At 45.6% G+C, this 13,461-nt stretch overlaps 1 protein-coding gene across 2 annotated transcripts in view; it reads right to left on the reverse strand.

Annotated features, from left to right (window-relative positions):
* Positions 1-13,461, reverse strand: part of PARP3 (poly(ADP-ribose) polymerase family member 3) — an 85,831-nt gene that overhangs the window by 69,382 nt on the left and 2,988 nt on the right. Inside the window, exon 1 of one of the 2 annotated variants that reach the window (XM_030206659.1) lies at positions 7,925-8,174. The exons of the other annotated variant lie outside the window; for it this stretch is intronic. The gene's annotated coding sequence lies outside the window, so the exon portion shown is untranslated. Of the gene's footprint in view, positions 1-7,924; positions 8,175-13,461 lie in introns of those variants that run through there. 2 annotated transcript variants of the gene reach the window in all.

Here is a 13,461-nt window from a genome sequence, read left to right on the forward strand (position 1 = left end):
GGTTAAGACGTCTAGGACTCTTTAGCCTGGAGAAAAGGCGGCTGAGGGGTGATATGATAGAGGTCTACAAAATAATGAGCGGGGTAGAGCGGACAGATGTGAAGCGTTTGTTTACACTTTCTAACAATAATAGAACCAGGGGACACAAGATGAAATTAGAATGTGGTAGGTTTAAAACAAATCGGAGAAAGCTTTTCTTTACTCAGTGCGTAATTAGACTCTGGATCTCATTGTCGGAGAAGGTAGTGACGGCAGCTGGCCTTGCTGAGTTTAAAGGGGGTCTGGACAGATTCCCGAAGGAAAAGTCCATTGATCACTATTAAATTTTGGGTTTTTGCCAGGTTCTTGGGGCCTGGATTGGCCGCTGTCGGAGACAGTGCTAGGCTTGATGGACCTTTGGTCTTTTCCCAGTGTGGTAGTACTTATATGTGCTCAGAGAATGTGGCTGTATGAAGTGAGGACAATCCAAGGAATTTTAAGAGGGCTCAAGTTAGAAGTTGAGCCCCTAAGAGGAGCCTGAGTCCAAGTGGGATGAGAAACACATAGGCAATCAGGATCCCTCTAAGGTAGTTTCCCCATATTTTATACTGAAATATGACTTGTTCCACCTCTTCCCCTTTCCAAGAATCCCTTGCCCACTCTGTAGAGCAACTGTTAATGTCTCAACCCTATCGTAAGCAGGTTCCAGGAGAAAACTTGAGAGCAGATAATGGCCCAGTTCTTCTGGCCAAGTTTATATAAACAAGTCTACCTCTATTGCCAGTCCTAACCAACCTGTCAGCTGAACAGCCCTGCTAGGGTTCCACCTGCCCCTCTCATGTTCATGCCCATTGAGAGAATAGCTGTGGACTTGTGGGACCCCTGGAGCAGAGAGCGGAGAGTCTCCATTCGGAAGTGCCGAACTTTCAAGGCCCGATTGACCCCTTTGAGGTCGAGGATAGGCCGTACAGAACCTCCTTTCTTTGGTACCACAAAGTAAATGGAGTAACGTCCCTTGCCAAGCTGATCTTCTGGCACCGGAACGACCGCACCCAGGCGGATAAGATTGTCCAAAGTCTGCTGCACTGCCACAGCTTTGACCGGAGACTTGCAGGGAGAGTGCACAAACCCGTCTCTTAAGGGTCGGCAGAACTCTAGCTTGTAGCCGTCTCTGATGACTTCCAGCACCCAAGCGTCTGAAGTTACCCTGGTCCACTCGCCCAGAAACGAGGACAGGCGTCCTCCAATCTGCACTGGGCCATGGACCAGGGCCCCGTCATTGGGTACGAGACCCTGGGGGAGGACCGGAGGACGCACCTCCGGGACGGCGGTCTCTGCGAAAGAATGCTGCTTGGGGGAGAAGTTCCTCTTGAAGGAAGAGGGGGCAGAGGAGCCCGACTTGCCCGGGCGATACCGACGGGCTTCCTGAAACCGTCCTTTGGAAGAACCGGGGCGGGCACCACTGGCCCGAGCCCTGACCTCTGGTAACCTCTTGCCCTTAGACGTGCCGAGATCGGTCACAATTTTGTCCAGCTCGACCCCAAAGAGCAGCTTGCCTTTAAAAGGCAACTTAGCCAGGCGAGACTTAGAGGCGTGGTCAGCAGACCAATGCTTCAGCCAAAGCCACCGCCGCGCAGAGACTGTCTGAGCCATACCTTTAGCTGAGGCTCTCAAGACATCATACAGCAAGTCTGCCAAATAAGCCAAGCCCGATTCCAGGGCTGGCCAATCAGCTCTCAAGGAAGGATCCGAGGGGGAAGCCCGCTGCACAATCGTCAGGCACGCCCTGGCCACATAGGAGCCGCAAACTGAGGCCTGCAAACTTAAAGCAGCCGCCTCGAAGGACGACCTTAAGGCCGCCTCCAATCTTCTGTCTTGGGCGTCCTTTAGGGCCGTGCCACCTTCCACCGGCAACGCCGTTTTCTTAGTCACCGCAGTGATTAAAGAATCCATGGTAGGCCAAAGAAAGGCCTCCCGTTCACTTTCAGGCAGAGGATAGAGGCGGGACATAGCCCTAGCCACTTTGAGGCTCGCTTCCGGGACATCCCATTGAGCCGAAATCAAGGTGTGCATGGCATCATGCACGTGGAAGGTTCTAGGCGGGCGCTTCGTCCCCAGCATAATGGCGGAGCCAACAGAGGCTGAGAGAGAGACGTCCTCCGGAAAGGAAATCTTCAAAATGCTCATGGCCTGCACTAACAGGTTGGGCAAATCCTCTGAGCGAAACATCCGCGCTGCAGAGGGGTCATCCGCTCCATCCGAGTGGGAATCCGTCTCCTCCAAGGAATCCCCAAAGGACCGTTGGGAGAACTCAGATACGCTGCCCTCATCTACATCAGAGGAGACAGAGTCCTCTAGGGCCTGGAAATCCACCCGAGGGCGTTTGCTTCCAGAGGCCTCAACCCCTTTATCAGACAGGGGGGCAGGGGCAGCGTTTTGCATAAGAAAAGCCTGATGCAGCAGCAAAATGAACTCAGGGGAGTAGCCCCCCGAACTGTGCACTTCTGCAGCTTGGGCCACGGCCCTAGACGCACCCTCAACCGGCGCTCGCAAGAGCGGGGGAGAAACGTGCTGCGCATCCAAAATGCCGTCCGGCGTGAAACTCCGAGAAGGAGCCGCGAGGGAAGAACGGCGCTTAGCTTTGGCCGCTTTCTGTTGCCCGAATCAAGGGCGACCATAGAATTAACGTCTCCCAGCTCGAGGGCGGCCCAAGAAGAAGCCGTCCGAGCAGAGTGGCCGGCTAACATGGAGTGGGCGAGCAGCGGGGGATGGGCGCTTATGGCGGGAAAAACCGCCGCACCGGAGGAAGAACTGGGACACTGACCGGACTCCAAACTGATGCTTAAAGGCGATTCAGGCTTTGAAATCCCTGCATTCCCGCTAGACGCACCCACGCGGTCTGGGGAGCGAATCCTTGCGCCCTCGCCCTCCGACGCCATAAGCCACGTGGAGACCGAACGGGGAAACCCCTGCCCGCTATAAAAAGGTAAAATTACCTGCTTCTCGCTCCGAGCTGTAACGAACTGGTGTCCCAGTGAGCAGCTGCAATAAACGTTGAAATAAACGTTGAAATAAACGCCCTTAAGGACGTCCAAACATTTTTTTTTTTTTTTTAACGGACCCAGCGGGAGGGGGGAGAAAAGGAGGGACCTGGCACCACCAGGTTTGCACTTGCTCAAGAAAAGCCCTCAACCCCAGGTACTCAACAAAACCTAAAGATTAGGCTTGGAGACCTAGCCAGAGCTGCTGCTGTGTGTGACCACCACCTGCTGAGATAGAGAACATACTGAGGAGTTTCCGGCAGCACATGACCACATATAGGGAGGCAAAAGGATTGCTCTCTATCTCCACCTGCTGGTAGATGGACACAACCCACTAGACTATGGATTGATCAGCATGATGATATGGAAATCCCCCTTAGAAACCTGGGGTTTGATTTGAAACTCCACCCCTAAGCACTGTCAGGTGCAGGTCCATCCTCTTGGTTTCTCAACCCAAAAAGCAGAATGAAGTACACATAAGCAACACACTCATATCATTAACTCTGCCTAACGTAACCCTTTGCTAATCTTACTGGGATACCAATAAGCTCTTTACAGTGACTTATTCAGCAGATCAAACCGGTTAATAACAAAATTTAAAAAAAAAACACCCAACCCAAGCACACACCCCTTCACTTTTTCTTCTGTTTGACATCCAAGCAACAATGCAATAAGACTTCATACAAAGTGAGCTGAACGCCAGTAAACATATTATACAGAGAGTTTGCTCTGCCCAAACCAGGCATGTTATGTAATGCAAAGCATACTCAGGTCTTTAGACTACAACAGGAAAAAAGGCCAGGCTACACCCTTCTTAACTCTGTACTGCTTTCACCTGACCACAGTAACAGCAATGACACAAGGACTTTAGAGCAAGGGATGATAGTCAGCATTGTGCTGAATAAGAGGCGTGCAGGCCAGACATGCCACAATCAATAAATACTATCTAAAATCAATGAGAAAATTAAGGAAATAAAAACTAGCTATAAATGTCAGGAAAGAGCAGATGGAAAAAAACGAACAGGAGCCAGGTTCTGAGTTATTTTCAGGAAGGAAAGAAAAGAGGCATGAAAAAAAAAAAACAAAAACAGAATGGACAAGAGCTTAAATTCCAGAACTACCGTACATATCCTGGTAATTCTTAAGGTAAGTTTAATGTCACTGGACCTCATAAATGCATCCACCAAAAAGACCAACACAAGAATTAAGCAGGGCTAGTGTTAGACATTCAGGGGCCCAGGATAGAAACTGGGAGGGGGGTGGGGGACACCTATGCCTTCTTCAGCTTGAGGCAGGCTTGGGGCTCTCTGTAGTATGAGGGCACAGGGCAAGTCCCCTGTCTGCCACCCCCTAACGCTGGCCCTTGAATTAAGGAACTTGAGAAGGCGCAGAAATGAAATCCAAAACGCAAATGGAAACAAGGCAAATACAGTAACAGAGGCAGAACCTCTCAGTAAAAAAAATCTAAGGAAAGCAGGGGGCTGGTCAGCAGCAGCAGTCCTAAAATAAATGACCCAGCAGAGAAAAAGTCCAGGCTTGGGGCAGAAATACTGGAACTGGTCCTGGGCTGGTCCCTGCTGGGCCAATCAGGAAACAGAAACAACAGGAGCAAGATTATTAGAAGACATTTGATGAATGAGCTGGCTCCAGTAAAGTCCCCAAGGGGAGGAACAGCTCCTCCTGAGAAGCACTGGTCTGAGACCAACCCATCCTGACAGCAGGTATGAGGAGTGCATTCTCTCACCAAAGTGGGGCTTCAAGAACTAGGCTAGGGTAAATTAGATTACACAGCAGTGTGAGAGGTTTACACTGCTGTTTGCCATGCTCTCCCTGTTCTCCAGTGGGACAGTGTATGGGGGAGGGGGGAGCCTGTAACTGCTGCTATGCTGTCCCTGTTCTCTGGTGGGACAGTGTATGGGGGGGGGGATGCCTATAAATGCTGCTACCCCTGTTCTCTGGTAGGATAGTGTATTGGGGGGGGGGCAGCGGGGAAGAAATGCTTCTAACTGCTGTATCTGGCCTACGTATCAGTATAGGGCTTTCAGTTTTCACTCCTGACACCTTTCACAAACAGTAATTTCAAAATAAATTAAGATAAGTAAACAAAAAGCTTACAAATCAAACATACAGCCTAGATGAAAGGAAAGTTCAGGTCTCCTAAATAACTGAAGGCTGATGAAACCTTCTTGGCATAAATAATCTGTGAACAGAACTGTTAAATATCAGGACATCCTTTTTATTTTTGAAGAGACATCACACAGGCCTTCAAGGGTAACCACCAACTGTATGGTGTAATTTATTTTGAATGGCAATTTTCAAAAGGCCTTTACTACTACTGTCTCTCTCTCTCTCTTTCTTTCCATTGTACACATAAACCAAGCTACAAACTGTTATGGGGACTGCCACAAGTGTGACGGTTTCCATGGTTGGCTTTGAGTGCGGCAAAGTTGCCAGCACCACTCCTAGCTATCCCAGGGCTTACACAAGGAGTAGCAGTAGGATTTCAATCTGGTCCTTCTAGTGGCCAGCCTGATGCTCTAACCATCTGCCTACTCCTGTGCCCCTGTTTACTACAACTAGTAATATAGAACTATCAGACATATAAACAGTCCATGCTCTGTGGTCAAGACACACACAAAACAAAATAAACAAAAGCAACCTTTGATGACAATCAACGAAAATATGATTGAGGGAAAGGGAAATGGGATTTGATATTCTGCCTGAGGGTTTTTTTGCAACTACATTCAAAGCGGTTTACATATATTCAGGTACCTATTTTTTGTACCAGGAGCAATGGAGGGTTAAGTGACTTGCCCAGAGTCACAAGGAGCTGCAGTGGGAATTGAACTCAGTTCCCCAGGATCAAAGTCCACTGCACTAACCACTAGGCTACTCCTCCAAATCCAAGTGGATTAGCAGTGACATTCATTGAGGAAAGGGAATGTTTTATTTGTATAATAAAAATTGTATTGGGACCCAGATGTGCAAGGGAATACATCTGCTAGAATGTTATTCTGTGCATAAATATTGATATTGCATAGAATAGCATTCCAGCACATGCACAAATGTATCTACATGCAACTCCAACTCCCCCTGTTTACTAAAGCTTAGCTCGAGTTATCTGCAGCAAGGCCCATTTTATTCCTATGGGCCCTGCTGCAGATAACTCAAGCTAAGCTTTAGTAAATAACCCCCTCCCCCAAGTGTTGATACGATTGAAAATGGCATATCAGAATGATAAATTTTATATACCAACATCAAGAACTTAAATGTAATCCTGTGATTTATTGAAAGTCAATGTTCCCCCTTCAAAAGAGGCGTAACATGATTCCACTTCTGCACACCCTTTATCAATTTCACAGCGGTGTTCTGAAATATTTGAAAGACGATGGCATTCAACTAAGCGGATCCCCTTAAGAAGAGAATTGCAGTAATCTATATTGCTTATTATAGCTGAGTGAATAAAAAGCTTGATCTGTGAATAAGGAGTTAACTGAATGTATAGTAGTTTTTTGGATAATTTATCATCTACCACTACTCCTAAAATTTTTGAAGATGACACCCATTCAAAATAAGAACAAGCATTGTGGGGTATCACCTGAAGGGAATTATTGTGTGACTGAACACTCAGCCCTCAAACCAATGATTCCCAAACCTGTCCTAGGGTCCTGTCCCTAGCTAGAGAGGTTTTCAGGATATCCACAATGAATATGCATTAAGATAAATTTGTATACTACTCCTGCCGGAATTCTGCACGACTGCAGAGTGCAGAATTCTGCATGTCAGAACAGAATCTGCACACCGAGCCTGGATGGCTGGCCTCTCCGCCAATCCTCAGTTGGCCCTCCCCAGCCTGCAGCAATGGCAGGCAGGCAGGCTAGCTGACTCCCCTGCCACCCTCCCAGGCCTACCTGTTGGTCTAGTGGCCTCTTCGGGGGCAGGAAAGAGCCCTACTCTTTCCAGCCTGCTACCACCTTTCTCTGGCTCATGCCGCCGCTTTTTCAAAATGGTCACTGAGACTTCAAACGGTAATATCGTGAGACTGTCGCAGGAAGTCTTGGCGGCCATTTGGAAAAAGCGGTGGCATAAGCCAAAGAGTGGCGGCAGCGGGCCAGGCAGGAAAGAGTGGGGTTCTTTCCTGCTCCAAAGAGGTACTCCCATGCAGCCCCTACCTTACGGGTGAGTGCAGGCTGAAAAAAATTATATTGATGGCCTGTGGGTGCAGGCAGGGAAGGAGCTGTTAAAAAAAGTGGATGCTATGTGTGGGTGAGTGGAGGGGGGTAGTAAAAAAAAAAAAAAAAAGTTGATGCTGTGGGTAAAGGGAGGGGGCTGTGTGTGGGTGGAAGACAGGGCTGTAAAAAAAAGGTAGATGCTATATATTTGTGTGTGTATGGGTGGGGGGGGGGGGGGCTGTAATATTGGTTAAATTATGCCAAACAAATTTTTTTGTGCAGAATTTTCAAATTTTTTTTACACATTTTTGTTTTTTTTGCTGCAGATTTCTGGGTGGAACAGGTGGCCAGTTCAAATCCCACTGCTGCTACTTGTGAACTTGGCCATGTCACTTAACCCTCCATTGCCTCAGGTACAAACTTAGATTGTGCCAGGGAAATACCCAGTGTACCTGAATGTAACTCACCTTGAGCTACTACTGGAAAAGGTGTGAGCAAAATCCAAATAAATAAATAATAAAGTAGTAGTACACCAAGGAGGCAGTGTACGAAAATCGATCTCATGAATACCTGTCTGGGGTTCCCCCTGGGCAGGTATGGGAAGAGCATGAATGTGGCACCATTCCCTGAAGACCTAACACAAGCAGGCCTTGTATAATTACTTGAAACGTCGGGCTATAAACGGTAGGTCTGGAATACGCTGGTCAGGAAAGCAGAAGTCGAGGCACTCACCTGTGATACCCTCTTTACTAGGATCACCCAGTACCTATTCCTTACAGTGCTCTACTGACACTCCAGAGGAGGAAGACAGTCTGCCTGGCTATCGGACTGGAATCAGGACAAGCCCGTACAGGCTCCAAGGTCCCTCCCTCCTTCTCCTCTTACTTTCCGATGCGGTCTCCTCCTCTTCTCCCACCTCTTTTGCTAATCCCTTTACAACATCCTCCCATCTGATGCACTCCGCAGGACAGAGGAGGAAGCTCGTGCAGGCTCCAAGGTCCCTCCTTCTCCTCCTCTTCTACTAATCTCAAGGAGGTTTAATAGATCGGTCCGGAGTGGAAGTGAGCCTATCTCGTCCATTGTAAGTAAGGAAGCCAATTAGGACAATCTGAGTTTCCCCCGTCCCAGCGCAGCCGTCATCCCCATTTACGCAAACAAATCAACCAAACCTATGAGCTGCTGCATCCACATTGTCGGTTTTTTTTTTGTTTGTTTTTTTACTGTTGGTCCACTGTAACAAGTCTAAAGCTGTTTCAATTGCATAGGCAGTGCCTTATAAAGTGGAGGACAAAAGTTTTGGGGGTTTTTTTGTACTTATTGGACAGCTTTTTCATTCATTCCAAAGCTTCCCATATGTAGATATAAATATCATGAAATAATTGAATATCACTAAAACATCTTAAAAATTATTATAGCTGGTAGAAACAGCAATTTTAAACTCTGTATTTTGTGCTCGTTTTTCTACACTAAAAACTAAATAAATACACTGTATACAATACTGATGGCCAAATTTCAGAGAGGATATTCTGTTTCCTGATGGGTTCATCTTAAATGTTGTTGTAATCTGCCTTGGGAAGCATGGTGTTATAAAGATGATGGAATATATTGAAATCAAATGGAAGTAGAATTAAACTCTCCTTTCATTGGGGCACATGGAATCACATCTTCACCTGTTTTGTAGATCTTTACCTTTTAGATACACAAATGGATTATTCTGTTTGTGCATGTTTCAGGGACAAGTGGTTTATAAGTCAAAATAATAAAAATATTTTCTGTCAAACGGATTTCTTTTTTTTTGAAACATAACTAAATGGGCTATAAGCCCCTAATACAGCCCATTGGTTTTCTTATATTTTGTTCTTTTGATGGCTTATACTGTGCCAAAACTGGAAATACAGTGAGAAATAATACAATTAAAATGTTTTAATCATCTTTATTAAAAGCAAAACATGTTGGTTGATAAGCTTCATACAGAAGAAAAAACAGTAAACCATCCAACATGGCACAATAAAAACTTTTACCCCAAGAACCCTTCCCCCTATAAGCCCACCTGTTTCCACATGCCAAAATAACACAACACATGTACAGATCAGTAGGACTCAAAGCATTTCATAAACAAGTTTATACCAAATTGTTTAACCACACTTTGGTTTTGCCTTCGGGTTTAATAAGCAATACAATGTGTATGTAAGGTCTAGATAAACAAATGTGAACAATCTATGTTTAAGGCATATCCCCTAAATATGTAATACTTGGTAGCAATAATTAAACAGTGATGGAATACTCACATAGTAGCAGCCAACAGATTTATTTTCCACTGAAAAAAATCACTTTGTATAAACTTGGCGACTAATACTGTGCTGCTTGCAATTTTGTATTTTGGCGGTGTATTGTTTGTCTGCATAATAAAATCGCGCTTGCAAATATTTTTCCAACACGGCTTTAATTAACAAAAGCTACCATAAGAGGCAGACATGGTCGTATAATTAACATTATAATTTTATTTGTATTTGGGTGATGACTGAGGAAAATGATATTAAAATTATATTACAAAGCATGAAGTTGACTTGGTTAACTTCTGCTGTATATCAACCAGTAGTAAATAATAGTAATAAACAATATTAAGTGCATGTTTATAATATACCACTGCATTCTTCAAAACAGTAGGAGCAAGTTCCCACAAACCATCTAGGCACAGGTAAAAAAAAAAAAAAAAGCTTTCAAATGCTCCCAGGTTTCAACCTAATACATGTTAAATGTGGGATATGAATGTCAAATAGATAGAAACTCTGAATGTTGAGCACCTGATTCTCATAACATGATGTCTGTTTTAGTGGCCCATTACCAGGAGAAAATAATCTTTGCACGAATATAACACATGCTAGGATGTCCCTGTAACCAGCCCCTCCAACTGACCACTGATTAAGATTTATAACAAATTACCTATGAAAAGTTATCCCGTTTTTATGCTTCCTCTGTGTACATTCGTATACTGCACAAGCTGGCATGTTTGAAAATACAAGTGAGATTAAATAAAAATGCTACCAACAATAAAGTACAACGTAAATGCAGCAGCTCATAAGTTTGCTTGATTTGTTTTGAGTATACAGGGATGACAGCTTCGCGGGGAAGGGAAAACTCAGACTTACCTAATTGGTTTCAGCGTTTTGACGTAACTTCATCGCCTGTCTATTAAACCTCCTTGACTATCCTCCCTTCTGATACACTCCAGAAGACAGAGGAGGAAGCGTACAGGTTACAAGGCAAGGAGGTTTGATTGAGGAGACAGTATGAGGGGGCTATCTAGCCCATTATATGGGTTGAAACCAGTAGGCGGAGTCACTAGTTCACCCAAAACAATAGCAAACGCTATAAGCAATAGTAAAAGATTATTAGAAATAATGGACTGCCTATGCGCAGTCCATCTGTAAAAAGTCAAAAGCTTAAAAGGTGGAGGGCAAAAGATTATTTTTTACTTATATTCAGCAAAACACGCTTCGAAAATGCTAAACCTCTTCGAGAAAAGTTGCATTGGCTCCCAATCAAAGAACAGATCAGCTTCAAAATCTGCACCATAGTCCACAAAATCATATACGGCATTGTCCCAGGATACATGACAGACCTTATTGATCTACCAATAAGAAACAAAGTCAGACTATCAAGATCTTACTTAAACCTACATTACCCAAATAGCAAAGGACTGAAATACAAAACAACTTACGCATCCGGCTTCTCCTACATATGCGCACAACTATAAATGGCCTCCCAAAAGCCCTGAAAACAATCCACGACCACCAGAACTTCAGGAAATCACTAAGAACCATCCTCTTCAAAAAGGCCTACCCCAACAACCCCACGTAAACCTCCTCACCCAGCAACACAGCATAACTTTGATCGTACTGGACAACACACAATCTTCATCCTTCCCGACCCTCCACATATACCTCATACATTTCAACCTTGTACTTGTTATCAACCGATTGGGCAAACGCCTTTGACAGTACTATGTAAGCCACATTGAGCCTGCAAATAGGTGGGAAAATGTGGGGTGCAAATGCAACAAATAAACAAATATGTAGATAAAAATGTCATACAAAAATTCAAAGAAGTTTGAAGCTAAAATCCTGGCCCTCCTCACCAACTATTATCCAAACTCTACAGATCTCACCGTGACCTCTCTAACCTCATCTCTATTCCTCTACTCCCCTCCTCTTCTCTGCCCTTCTCTTGCGCCCTATGGAATGCCCGCTCTATCTGTAACAAACTCCCCTATATCCAGGACCTCTTTATCTCGCGTCACCTCCATCTGCTCGCCATAACAGAAACCTGGCTCTGCCCTGATGACTCTGCTTCAGTCGCAGCCCTGTGCCATGGCGGTTATCTATTTTCACATACTCCTCGCCCTGCTGGCCGTGGGGGCGGTGTTGGACTACTTCTCTCTCCCTCCTCCAGATTTCAACCCCTTCTTCCACCTCAATCTCACTGTTTTTCCTCCTTTGAAGTCCACTCTATCCGCCTTTTCTCTCCTCTGCCTCTTCGAATAGCGGTCATTTATCGTCCCCCTGATAAGTCCCTTTCATCCTTTCTCAGTGACTTTGATGCCTGGCTTGCCTTCTTCCATGATCCTTCCTCCCCCTCTCTCATCCTTGGTGACTTTAATATTCCTGCTAATGATCCTTCCAACTCTTATATTTCCAAGTTACTCGCTTTAACGTCGTCCTTTAATCTCCAACTATGCTCCACCTCCCCCACTCATCAAAATGGTCACTGTCTTGATCTCATCTTCTCCTCCAACTGTTCACCCTCTAGTTTCCTTGCCTCCGATCTTCCCCTCTCTGATCACCATCTTATAACTTTCACACTTAAATCTCCTCCCTCCCAGTCCCGTCCTATCCTATCTAATTTATCTAGGAATCTTCACGACATTGACCCTTCATCTCTATCCTCCCATGTTTCAAACCTCCTCTCTACTGTGGCACCATCCACGTCTGTCAACGAGGCTGTTTCTTCTTACAACAATACTCTATCCTCTGCCTTAGACACTCTTGCACCTTTGATGACCCGCCCTGTAAGGCGTACAAAACCCCAACCTTGGCTGACTTCTAATATCCGCTACCTACGTTCCTGTACCCGCTCCGCCGAACGCCTCTGGCGGAAATCTCGGGCCCTTGCTGATTTCTTACACTTTAAGTTCATGCTGACCTCCTTCCAATCTGCTCTTTTACGTGCCAAACAGGATTATTATATCCAACTGACCAACTCTCTTGGCTCTAATCCTCGACTTCTCTTCACCACATTGAACTCTCTCCTCAAGGTGCCCCCTCCCCCAACTCCCCCTTCACTATCTCCTCAGACCCTTGCTGAATTCTTTCACAACAAGGTTCAAAAGATAAACCTTGCTTTCTCTACCTCACCAGCTCTCCCTCCACTAGTCCGTTCCCCTCTCTCTCCTTCCCCTCATTCCCTTTCCTCCTTTCCTGAAGTTACTATTGAGGAAACTACACTTCTCCTTTCTTCCTCAAAATGTACCACCTGTTCCTCTGATCCCATTCCCACCCACCTTCTTAATGCCATCTCTCCTACTCTTATTCCTTTTATCTGTCACATTCTCAACCTCTCACTTTCCACTGCGACTGTCCCTGCTGCCTTTAAACATGCTGTGGTCACACCTCTCCTTAAGAAGCCTTCACTTGACCCTACTTGTCCCTCTAATTACCGACCCATCTCCCTCCTTCCTTTTCTCTCCAAATTACTTGAGCGTGCTGTTCACCGCCGCTGCCTTGATTTTCTCTCCTCACATGCTATTCTTGACCCATTACAATCTGGTTTTCGCCCTCTCCACTCAACCGAAACTGCGCTTACTAAAGTCTCCAATGACCTATTACTGGCTAAATCCAGAGGTCAATATTCCATCCTCATTCTTCTTGATCTTTCCGCTGCTTTTGACACTGTCGATCACAGCATACTTCTCGATACCCTGTCCTCACTTGGATTCCAGGGCTCTGTCCTTTCCTGGTTCTCTTCCTACCTCTCCCTCCGCACCTTTAGTGTTCACTCTGGTGGATCCTCTTCTACTTCTATCCCTCTGCCTGTCGGCGTACCCCAGGGTTCTGTTCTTGGTCCCCTCCTCTTTTCTATCTACACTTCTTCCCTTGGTTCATTAATCTCATCCCATGGCTTTTCCTACCACCTCTATGCTGATGACTCCCAAATCTACCTTTCTACCCCTGATATCTCACCTTGCATCCAAACCAAAGTTTCAGCGTGCT

This window comes from Microcaecilia unicolor, chromosome 6 (assembly GCF_901765095.1).
Source record: "Microcaecilia unicolor chromosome 6, aMicUni1.1, whole genome shotgun sequence".
Classification (NCBI taxonomy): Eukaryota; Metazoa; Chordata; class Amphibia; order Gymnophiona; family Siphonopidae; genus Microcaecilia; species Microcaecilia unicolor.